We start from the raw sequence: 12,773 nt of genomic DNA, 5'->3' as shown, positions 1-12,773 counted from the left end.
TGCTTGATCACCATAGAAATAAATATATTGTCTATTCTTAGACTCGAGAGACAAAGAGGTAGATAGACCAAAAAATACAAAAAACTCGATCTCTTTTGCGTATCACTTGTTCAGATTGACACCTGGATGAACACCGAGCTTGGTTATAAAATATGATGAAATATAAATGCTCACCAATTGAGTCTGTTTATCCCCGCTCAGCGATGTAGTTAGACAGTCAATTGGAGTAGGTGATTAGAGGTCGGGAGATCATGATCAGAAAATCAACCCTGTAAATTAGTAATTTGATAATCGTAGTTAATTGACCACCGTTTTGGACACACCTGACATAAACTTACTCATCATTGCCCTTGAATCGACAACCATAGTTGGAGCATACTTAGACAATTGAGTAAACTTCAAGGCATACTCCTTCACACTCATATTGCCTTGATGGAGATTAATGAGCTCAAGCACTTTCACTTCTCTCAAGAGAAAAGAAACGATCAAGAAAAGCTCATTTGATTTTGTCCCAATCAAGAGGACCTGCATCAACCACCCTTTATTTCTTTCATTGGTTGAACCAAACTTGACCAACACCTTTGAGTGGATAAGCGTACAATTCTGCCTTATCCACCGTAGACAATCCCATAATTCCCACTATCTTATTCATCTCATCAATGAACTCTTGATGATCCTCATCCACCATGGGACCACGGAGATCCAGAGGATTCATCCTACTGAAGTCCCTTATCTTTGTCATCGTCATACCCATATTTGGGTTCACAGGAGAAATATTCTCTCTATTGATTTGGGCCGTCATAGGTTAAGCCAATCGTTAAAGCAGCTGGAAATTTGGCCCGAGTCACTTCCTCAACCAAAGGATCGACTCGAACTTGAGGAATCTCAAGCTCCACATTCTCACCGGCATATTTTCTCACATATGCTCTATGAGGGGCCATATCTTGAAAAACATCGGGGTAGATTTAGGAGAAGGATCTTTATAGTGATAGACTCTATGACACGATTTTAGAGTAATGAAAGAAGTGAAATTTCCTAAACGCTTTGTAGTCTCCCATTCATAAATATGGTGTGCTTCTCACTCATACTTTTCAAGAAACCTTAATACCTAACGAACGAATTCAACCAAATAATTGAGTTCACTCATGGACTCAATGGGAGAAAGGATGCCCATTGATGAAATCTCATGTATCTGAAAGGAAAAATATTGGTGGAATAACTGAACTTAAAGCTTGCAGCTAAAGAACCCTAGTTTATTACTTGAGAGAATCACATTAGCCCGTTCTTGAACTTTGAGATGAGTTATCTTGAAAATTCTAGGTTTCTTGAAGAGGATCTTGAACTTGTAGTCTTTAAATCTTGGAATATTGGAAAAATATATTTCTTGATGTTCTTGATCTATGGGAGAAGGAGAAGTAATTTTGAGAGTATCTATATGTATAAGGATGTTATTATGTTATAAGATGGAGTTGAGAAAGTTACTAGGGGTAAGAGGGCAAGAGTAGCCCTCTTGGAACGTAAGAAGACGTGGAAAATTGAATACAAAAGACTTTTTCATGAATCTCGTCGGTCAAATCGGTGATTTGGAGGTTCCATCGCCAAAATTTTTGGTAGATCGCCATAGTGGGAATCTTTGAATCGCCAAAATTAACAGTTTTTGAAGGTTTTATGGCCACTTTTGCGATACGCCAAATGATTTGGCAATTCATTGAATTGAAAGTTGTCATCACCGAATTTTCTAATATGCGTATGTTTCATTAAAATAACTATAACTTTCTACTCCAAACTCAGATAAACAAATGGTTGATAGCTTTGGAAAAAGATTGATAGACCTTTACTTTGATAGGTTATGAGTCATCTAACTTATCATATTATGAGAGATATGATCATTTGAAGTTAACTCTTGTAAGATCTAATGAAAAAACTTAATCGGTAGGAAAGCTTAAACTCGACTTAGTGCTAGAGACTTTTTATGATTCTAAACCACACCTGATACACTCCCTACATATAGTAATACACCTTAACACACATGCACAATTAAGATACCATACGATCCATGTTGATATGCTTTTACGACGAATAACTCAAATCTTTAGCATAGGATTTTGCAAGGTGTTACAGATCGATCTTTGAAACAACTATAATTGTTAATAAGTTTCAAGATGTGTTACAGAGGATTAACCAAATATTTCATTTAGTTTAGAAATAAATTTAGGCGTTGATCCATTCTCAATGACTCAATATAGTTCTATGTCATTGTTGATATGACTTTGTGGAGTAAGTAACAATTACAAATTAACTTGAGAGTTTCTAAGAGAGAACAACTCGTCTTGAGGTGTTCAATCTTGTTCTTCAAGATGGAAGACTTATTTTGTTGGAATTTTTTTTTTCAAAAAGAAAGAGAAAAGAGACTTATCATCATAAATAAAAAATTATTACTCAAATAATATTTTTAGTGTATTATTGTTTTATTGGAAAAGGCCCTAAAATACCCCTCAACTAAGTGAATTGGTACAAAATTACCCTTCTTCTACCTTTCGGGCCTAAAATACTCTCTACTTTAACCTTTTGACTCTATTTTGCCCTCATCTTTAACATACAAAATCATAATCTCAAATAACAAATTCATTAATGACGTATCATTATTCTATTGGTTACCCTAATAATTAATTAAAACAATCAAAAGGATCAAAACCATCCGCTCCACCCAAAATCCCCAAATCTTTTAACTTGAACACAATATAAAATCAAATTCACAATTTCAAACTGCCAACATGAAACGACCCCAAAAATGCCCGAAAATGTGCTTCGGAAACACCTATAATTGTAATTTCCATATATCTCAAAATCCGTTTCGTTTTTCGAAAATCCGACTTCATATTCTTGTTTAGGGGGTCAAATTGAGTGGGAAATGGGTCTAACCCAAATTTTAGAGCAACCGTATCAAAATCCAAAATTTCCAAGTGAAGCCTTTTTCGAGGGTCTACTTTGGAGGGTCATATCCCTAGCACACAAATTATTTGGTGGCCAATAATATATCCATGGAAAGCCCTTTGAGTTAGCTATCTAACGCACTTCGTTTCACCTCATTCGGAGTTCGAACGAAGAAGTTATGCCCATTTTCGTAAAATCTGTCCGGCAGAAAAAGACAATTTCCAGTAGCTAATTTTACTGTTCACCCGCCCCATTTTTTTTTCTAAGTGTTGGACGATTTTCTTCCAAAGGGCATATGTTATTTCCTATGTAGCATTAGTTCAAATTTCATCTCTAAAACATTTCCAAAACACCTCTCCCATACTTAGACACATTTTCTCTCAAGTTCTCTCAAGAACCCTAATCCAAAACCTTCCTCAAGATTGAAGAGACTCTTGTCCCAAGTTGCAAGCTTCCATTGAAGACACTCTCAAGACCTTCATAAGAACTCAAGGTATGTGGTGTTGAACTCATGGGTCCTTCCACCCATAGTGCCTAGACTCTATTCTACTCACTAATTCATGGTTTAAGTTAAGATTCATATATTAGTCTTGTTCTTTGTAATAATTTCCTACACATTGAATTTTAAACATGAAAAGTGATTGTTTTGAGCATGTTGTGACCCTAGAACTTGAACCTAAATTTGGAATGGATGTGGAGATTTTCATGTGGTATTGTGGGTGTTAAAAGGTGTTGTTCATTGGTTTGGCTGCATAATTACTACCCTATTTCCCATGCTCTTTGATTCCATTACATGCCTTCAAGGTGTTTGACAAAATGTCCAACTATGGAAAATTGATAAATTGATGCTTTAAAGCTTGAGTTATGAGATGTATGGAACTCCAAAGATGTGTTGATGACAAACTAAGCTTGTGTATATGTTCATTCCATACGTGAGATTGCATTAGAGCCTAATGAGAATTTCCTATATAAAGTGTTGCATGACCATGCCCGGTCCGGGGGAAAAGAACCGGACAACCATGTGAGAGGTTTATATCTCACCACCTAGGATGCTTGGGGTGTGACCAACATCAACCATGTGAGAGGTTTATATCTCACCACCTAGGATGCTTGGGGTGTGACCAACATCAACCATGTGAGAGGTTTATATCTCACCACCTAGGATGCTTGGGGTGTGACCAACATCAACCATGTGAGGGGTTTATACCTTGCCACCAGGGTGTCCGGGTGTGAACGGCATCCCCCATCCTAAGTTGGGGTTATAGATTGGTTGGATCATGCATACACATATGATATCTACTATTAGTATAGATTTACTTAAACATGTTTTGACTTCACTTTGATCGTGCATCCTCATATTGTTATTCATAATACCTATGAAACTATTTCTTGTATTTCGATTGTGTCCTTGTTTATTGTTGTGTTGCACCCCGCATACTTAGTACATTCCAAGTACTAACGCATATTTTGCCTACATGATGTCACCATGTAGGGACCGGAGCTACTCTTGATCCTTCTCTCCATTCACGTGGCTAGTACGACGCTTATCCGAGTTTGTTGGTGAGTCCTCAATAATTCGAGGGCTATGTTATGTTTCTTACTCCTATGTTTTGAGACTTTAGCTTGCAATTGTATTTTAACTATGAGGGGAGCCGGTAATATGTCATGGCCCCCGTCCTATCTATGTATGTAGAGGTGTGCGTTGGACAAGTATTTTGTAAACGAGCTTGACTCTTGTTCTATGATGTCATTTTGAAATGGTTTGCCCTTAGTCCCTATTTCCCGTTAATTAATGTTGAATGTACTTCCGCGACCGATGAAGTGTGATGACAAGTTTGAGAGGCTTGTTTGGGGTTCATTCGGGTTCCTCATTCGCCATGTCACGTCTAGGCCCTAGGCTTAGGTCGTGACAAGCTTGGTATCAGAGCACTAGGTTGTTAAATCCTCGGAGTCCAACACACCGCGTTGAGTAGAGTCCTAATCATGGTTGTGAAGCGCGCCACGACTATGAATGGGAGGCTACAAAACGTTTTAGGAAAGGTTTCCCTTCTTCATGTTCTATGTCGTGCTTAGAGTGTGATAAGGTGATTCCTCCCTAACGCTTGTTCTTTGATTGCTAGATCATCATGCCAAACATGAGGGGAAGACGGGCCCGATCACCGGAAGAGCCACCCACCAATGGTGAGCTCCGTGATGCACTCACCATGCTTGCACAAGTGGTATCTAACTAAGTGCAACAAGGAGCCCAAGCTCCTCAAACTACCACCCCGGGGGAAAGGGTGAGAGATTTCATGAGGATGAACCCTCCGGTCTTCCATGGTTCAAAGGTGGATGAGGACCCGCAAGAGTTCATCGATGAGGTATGCAAAATCTTGACCATTATGGATGTTGGTGCTTGTGAGAAGGCGGAATTGGCGGCTTACCAACTCAAGGGGGTTGCTCAAATTTGGTTTGATCAATGGAAGGGTGAGAAAGGTAATGGCTATGTGGTGTTGTGGGAGGAGTTTAAAATTGCTTTCCTTAATAGGTTCTTCCCTCTTGAGCTTAGGGAGGCAAAGTTGGTGGAGTTCATGAACTTGAAGCAAGGAGCTATGAGTGTGAGGGAGTATGCCCTCAAATTTGTCCAACTCTCCAAGTATGCACCTCACTTGGTGGCCGACTCTAGGTCAAGGATGAACAAATTTGTGATGGGTGTATCCGACTTGGTTAGTGAGGAGTGTCGGTCCGCTATGCTCATTGGAGATATGGATTTGTCTCGGTTGATGACTTATGCCGAGCAAATGGAGGAGGAGAAATTGAGGAAGAGAAGGGGGCACGAGGCCAAGAGGGCCCGATTGGAGAATAGGTTCCCTAAGGGTGCTAGATTTCATCAAGGCCGAGGAAACCCTCATGTCAACCGGGGATTTGCTATCAATGTTCCTAGACCTCAAGGGGGAGGTGAAGTGGGTTCTATGGATGTATGCCCTAAGTGTGGGAGGAAGCATGGTGGTCCTTGCATGAAGGGTTCGGGTGCTTGCTTTGAATGTGGAGAAGTGGGTCATAAGAGGTTTGAATGTCCCAAGATCCGCAACAAGGTCCGAAGTGCTAACACTACTCCTTTGGGTAGAGGTGCTTCTCAAAGTGGTGCCCCAAGGAACAATCGATTTTATGCTTTGCATGGTAGACAAGGTGTTAATGAGACCCCGGATGTGGTGACCGGTATGTTGCAAATCTTTGATCTTGATGTTTATACTTTGATTGATCCGGGTGCCACCCTTTCCTTTGTTACCCCCTTAGTTGCTAGAAAATTTCATGTTGAGTCGGAATTGTTGCATGAGTCATATGAAGTATCTACTCCCATTGGTGTCTCTATTTTTGCTAGAAAAGTGTATAGAAATTGTCCGGTTTGCATATTGAATAAGTTGTTGCCTTGCGATCTTATTGAGTTGAACATGGTGGATTTTGATGTTATTCTTGGGATGGATTGGTTGCATGCATATTATGCTTCTATTGATTGTAGGACTCTTAAAGTCAAGTTCCGATTTCCTAATGAACCCGTCCTTGAGTGGGAGAGCCGGGATGTTGTGGTGAAGGGGAAATTCATTTCTTGCATTAAAGCCCATAGGTTGATTTCCAAAGGGTGCTTGTACCATATTGTGAGAGTCAATGATGTGGAGTCTAAAGTCCCTCCTATTGAGTCTATTCCGGTTGTTAATGAGTTTCTAGATGTCTTCCCAGAAGACCTTCCCGGTGTCCCTCCCGAAAGGGAGATAGATCTTGGTATAGACCTCCTTCCCGATACTCAACCTATTTCTATCCCCCCTTACCGTATGGCCCCGACAGAGTTGAAAGAGTTGAAAGAGCAATTAAAAGATTTGTTAGAGAAGGGATTTATTAGACCTAGTCATTCTCCCTGGGGTGCTCCGGTTTTGTTTGTGAAGAAGAAAGATGGGTCTCTTAGAATGTGTATTGATTATCGACAACTTAATAGGGTCACCGTCAAGAATAGGTATCATCTTCCAAGGATTGACGATTTATTTGACCAATTGCATGGGGCTAGTCACTTCTCTAAGATTGATCTTCGGTCAGGGTATCATCAAGTGAAGGTGAGGGAGTGTGATATTCCCAAGACGGCCTTTCGTACTAGGTATGGGCACTATGAGTTTGTGGTGATGTCTTTCGGGTTGACTAATGCTCTGGCTCTCTTTATGGATTTGATGAATAGGGTTTTCAAACCCTACCTTGATTCTTTTGTGGTGGTGTTTATAGATGACATCTTGATCTATTCTCGAGGTGAGGAAGAGCACAAGGGTCACTTGAGAGTGGTACTCCAAAGATTGAGGGAAGAGAAGTTGTACGCTAAATATGAAAAGTGTGAGTTTTGGTTGAAGGAAGTTGCTTTCCTAGGCCATGTGGTGTCGGGGGATGGTATTAAGGTGGATCCTAAGAAGACCGATGTTATTAGGAATTGGCCTAGACCTTTGACCCCGTCGGATATAAGGAGTTTCTTGGGTTTAGCGGTTATTATAGGAGATTTGTAGAAGGGTTTTCTTCTCTTGCTTCTCCTATGACTAAGTTGACTCAAAAGAAGGCTAAATTTGTGTGGTCGGATGAGTGTGAGGAAAGCTTCCAAACTTTGAAAGAAAGGCTTGTGTCCGCTCCTATTTTGTCACTTCCGGATGGGTTAGAAGGCTTTGTTGTTTATTGTGATGCTTCCCATATTGGTTTGGGTTGTGTGTTGATGCAAATGGTAAGGTTATAGTCTATGCTTCTAGGCAACTTAAGGTTCATGAAAAAAATTACCCAACCCATGATCTTGAATTGGCCGCCGTGGTTTTTGCTTTAAAGATTTGGCGTCATTATTTGTATGGGGTGCATGTTGATATCTTCACCGACCACAAGAATCTCCAATATGTGTTCACACAAAAAGATCTTAACTTGAGACAAAGGAGGTGGTTAGAATTCCTTAAGGATTATGATATGAGTGTTCACTATCATCCGGGGAAAGCTAATGTGGTGGCGGATGCATTGAGTAGAGTGTCCATGGGTAGCTTGGCTCATGTGGAGGAAGGTAGTAAAGAGTTGGCTAAGGAGGTCCATCGGTTGGCCAAATTGGGAGTTAGGTTAGAAGGGGTGGATAGTGGAGGAGTAGTTGTTGTTGATGGTTCAAGGTCTTCCTTGGTTGATGAGGTGATAGTCAAGCAAGATCTTGATCCTTCTTTGGTAGAATTAAAGGCTTCGGTGAGTAGTGGTAAGGTGGAGGTTTTCTCCCAAGGGGGAGATGGTGCCCTTAGGTACCAAGGTAGATTATGTGTTCCTTGTGTGGATGGTGTGAGGGAAAGAATCCTTGATGAGGCTCATAATTCTTCTTATTCTATTCATCCGGGGTCAACAAAGATGTATAGAGACTTGAGGGATGTGTATTGGTGGGGCGGTATGAAGAAGGACATTGCAAAATTTGTTTCGGGTTGCCATAGTTGTCAACAAGTCAAGGCTGAACATCAAAGGCCGGGTGGCCTAACTCAAGACATTGAGATACCTACTTGGAAGTGGGAAGAAATCAACATGGATTTTGTAGTGGGCTTACCCAAGGCTAGAAGAGGCTTTGATTCGGTTTGGGTGGTGGTTGATCGGATGACAAAGTCGGCTCATTTCCTACCGGTTAAAACTACTTACGGGGCTGAAGAGTATGCCAAGTTGTACATTCATGAATTGGTAAGGTTGCATGGGATTCCTTTGTCTATCATCTCGGATCGTGGTGCCCAATTCACTTCTCACTTTTGGAAGTCATTCCAAAGGGGTCTTGGTACAAAGGTAAAGCTTAGCACGGCCTTCCACCCTCAAACGGATGGCCAAGCCGAAAGAACAATTCAAACCTTGGAGGATATGCTTAGAGCTTGTGTATTGGAGTTGAAAGGTAGTTGGGATGATCATCTTCCTTTGATTGAATTTGCATACAACAATAGTTATATTCTAGTATCGGTATGGCTCCTTTTGAGGCACTTTATGGTAGACGGTGTAGGTCACCGGTTGGGTGGTTTGAAGTCGGAGAGGTGGCCTTGTTGGGTCCGGATCTGGTCATGGATGCTCTTGAGAAGGTAAGGATGATTAGGGAGAGGTTGAAAACAGCCCAAAGTCGTCAAAGGTCTTATGCCGATGTGAGGAGACGGGATCTTGAATTCAAAGTGGGTGATTGGGTTTATTTGAAGGTTTCTCCAATGAAAGGTGTGGTTCGTTTTGGTAAGAAGGGGAAATTAAGTCCTAGGTATGTCGGTCCTTATGAGATAATAAGAAGGGTTGGTAAAGTAGCCTATGAGTTGGGGTTGCCCAAGGAGATGGAATTAGTTCATCCGGTATTCCATGTATCGATGTTGAGGAAATGTGTTGGTGATCCTAACGCTATTGTACCTCTTGAGGTTGTGGGTGTTGTAGAAGATAATTTGACGTATGAAGAAGTCCCGGTTCAGATCTTAGATAGACAAGTTAAAAGGTTGAGGAACAAAGAAGTGGCGTCCGTTAAGGTGTTTTGGAGAAATCAACAAGTGGAGAGTGCTACTTGGGAGGCCGAAGCGGACATGCAAAGACGTTATCCTTATCTATTCAACTCCACTCAAGCCTAAGGTATTAAATCAAGTCCTTTGTACTTCATCGAGTCTTACATTTCAGCCTCTGAATCATTAATGTGCATACATGTTTAAATTGATGAGTTATGGATGCTTTACACTAAGTTTTGAAATCTTGAAGTGATGTTTAAATAAAAATTTTGCATTCATGTTGGGGCTGATATGTTCTTACTAAGTCTTGCCTTGTACGTCTCTTCCACATTCGGGGACGAATGTTCCCAAGGGGGAGATATTGAAACGACCCCAAAAATGCCCGAAAATGTGCTTCGGAAACACCTATAATTGTAATTTCCATATATCTCAAAATCCGTTTCGTTTTTCGAAAATCCGACTTCATATTCTTGTTTAGGGGGTCAAATTGAGTGGGAAATGGGTCTAACCCAAATTTTAGAGCAACCGTATCAAAATCCAAAATTTCCAAGTGAAGCCTTTTTCGAGGGTCTACTTTGGAGGGTCATATCCCTAGCACACAAATTATTTGGTGGCCAATAATATATCCATGGAAAGCCCTTTGAGTTAGCTATCTAACGCACTTCGTTTCACCTCATTCGGAGTTCGAACGAAGAAGTTATGCCCATTTTCGTAAAATCTGTCCGGCAGAAAAAGACAATTTCCAGTAGCTAATTTTACTGTTCACCCGCCCCATTTTTTTTTCTAAGTGTTGGACGATTTTCTTCCAAAGGGCATATGTTATTTCCTATGTAGCATTAGTTCAAATTTCATCTCTAAAACATTTCCAAAACACCTCTCCCATACTTAGACACATTTTCTCTCAAGTTCTCTCAAGAACCCTAATCCAAAACCTTCCTCAAGATTGAAGAGACTCTTGTCCCAAGTTGCAAGCTTCCATTGAAGACACTCTCAAGACCTTCATAAGAACTCAAGGTATGTGGTGTTGAACTCATGGGTCCTTCCACCCATAGTGCCTAGACTCTATTCTACTCACTAATTCATGGTTTAAGTTAAGATTCATATATTAGTCTTGTTCTTTGTAATAATTTCCTACACATTGAATTTTAAACATGAAAAGTGATTGTTTTGAGCATGTTGTGACCCTAGAACTTGAACCTAAATTTGGAATGGATGTGGAGATTTTCATGTGGTATTGTGGGTGTTAAAAGGTGTTGTTCATTGGTTTGGCTGCATAATTACTACCCTATTTCCCATGCTCTTTGATTCCATTACATGCCTTCAAGGTGTTTGACAAAATGTCCAACTATGGAAAATTGATAAATTGATGCTTTAAAGCTTGAGTTATGAGATGTATGGAACTCCAAAGATGTGTTGATGACAAACTAAGCTTGTGTATATGTTCATTCCATACGTGAGATTGCATTAGAGCCTAATGAGAATTTCCTATATAAAGTGTTGCATGACCATGCCCGGTCCGGGGGAAAAGAACCGGACAACCATGTGAGAGGTTTATATCTCACCACCTAGGATGCTTGGGGTGTGACCAACATCAACCATGTGAGAGGTTTATATCTCACCACCTAGGATGCTTGGGGTGTGACCAACATCAACCATGTGAGAGGTTTATATCTCACCACCTAGGATGCTTGGGGTGTGACCAACATCAACCATGTGAGGGGTTTATACCTTGCCACCAGGGTGTCCGGGTGTGAACGGCATCCCCCATCCTAAGTTGGGGTTATAGATTGGTTGGATCATGCATACACATATGATATCTACTATTAGTATAGATTTACTTAAACATGTTTTGACTTCACTTTGATCGTGCATCCTCATATTGTTATTCATAATACCTATGAAACTATTTCTTGTATTTCGATTGTGTCCTTGTTTATTGTTGTGTTGCACCCCGCATACTTAGTACATTCCAAGTACTAACGCATATTTTGCCTACATGATGTCACCATGTAGGGACCGGAGCTACTCTTGATCCTTCTCTCCATTCACGTGGCTAGTACGACGCTTATCCGAGTTTGTTGGTGAGTCCTCAATAATTCGAGGGCTATGTTATGTTTCTTACTCCTATGTTTTGAGACTTTAGCTTGCAATTGTATTTTAACTATGAGGGGAGCCGGTAATATGTCATGGCCCCCGTCCTATCTATGTATGTAGAGGTGTGCGTTGGACAAGTATTTTGTAAACGAGCTTGACTCTTGTTCTATGATGTCATTTTGAAATGGTTTGCCCTTAGTCCCTATTTCCCGTTAATTAATGTTGAATGTACTTCCGCGACCGATGAAGTGTGATGACAAGTTTGAGAGGCTTGTTTGGGGTTCATTCGGGTTCCTCATTCGCCATGTCACGTCTAGGCCCTAGGCTTAGGTCGTGACACAACAAACCCATCTACCCCTTTTGTTCCTTTCTTTAATTACTATTAGAAAAATCTCTGAATCCATAGGTGAATTTATTATTCCAACAAGTTGATAAGTCAGAAGAAAAAGGAAAATCACCATCCCCTAACACTGGATGGATGAAATTCAAATAAAAAATAACTAATGTTCATAAAAGCTAAGTAATTTAATTAGAAAATGTAAAATTTAAAGAGAAAGGAAAGAAATCTGAAAATTTAGGGTTTGAAGAAATGAATAAATTGATAAAGAGCAGGCCTTTGATGCGAGTTATATATGAACTTGCAGGAATTGATTTGCGGTGTTTATTGGCGTCGTCGCTGGAGAAATGGAGGTTGGGTAGGGCTTTTGGGTTAAAAGATTTGGGAATTTTTACGGGTGGGGCTTTTGGGTGGAGCGGGTGAGTTTGGTATTTTTAATTAATTGTTAGGGTAGCCAATATGATAGTGACACGTCATTAATAAATTTGTTAATTGAGGTTATGATTTAGTCTGTTAAAGATGAGGGCAAAATAGAGACAAAAGGTTAACGTCGAGGGCATTTTAGGCTGAAAAGGTAGAAAAAGGGTAATTTTGTACCAATTCTCATAGTTGAGGGGTATTTTAGGCCATTTTCCTTTATTTTATTAACTTTTTTTTTATCTCGAGGTAATTAATTCAATCGTTTGTTTGAATGTTTTTCAATAATTTAATTTTTATTAACTTGTATTTGAAAAAGATCAACTTGTTTTGGAGATTTTTCAAATTAATTCTTCAAATCTCAAAACTAGTGTTGAAGCTTTTAAAAATTTTCAGTTTAAAAAATATGTTTTATAAAAAAATAAATAAGATTTACTGAATGATTTTTTTAATTCGGATGATGAGAGTAAAAGTCTTGAGTTTATTGGATATTTTTGAACTGATCTTGACTTATTTTG

This window comes from Solanum verrucosum, unplaced genomic scaffold (genome assembly GCF_900185275.1).
Source record: "Solanum verrucosum unplaced genomic scaffold, falcon-dt-bn FXZP01000199.1, whole genome shotgun sequence".
Taxonomy (NCBI): Eukaryota; Viridiplantae; Streptophyta; class Magnoliopsida; order Solanales; family Solanaceae; genus Solanum; species Solanum verrucosum.
Note: the sequence above shows the minus strand (reverse complement) of the source record.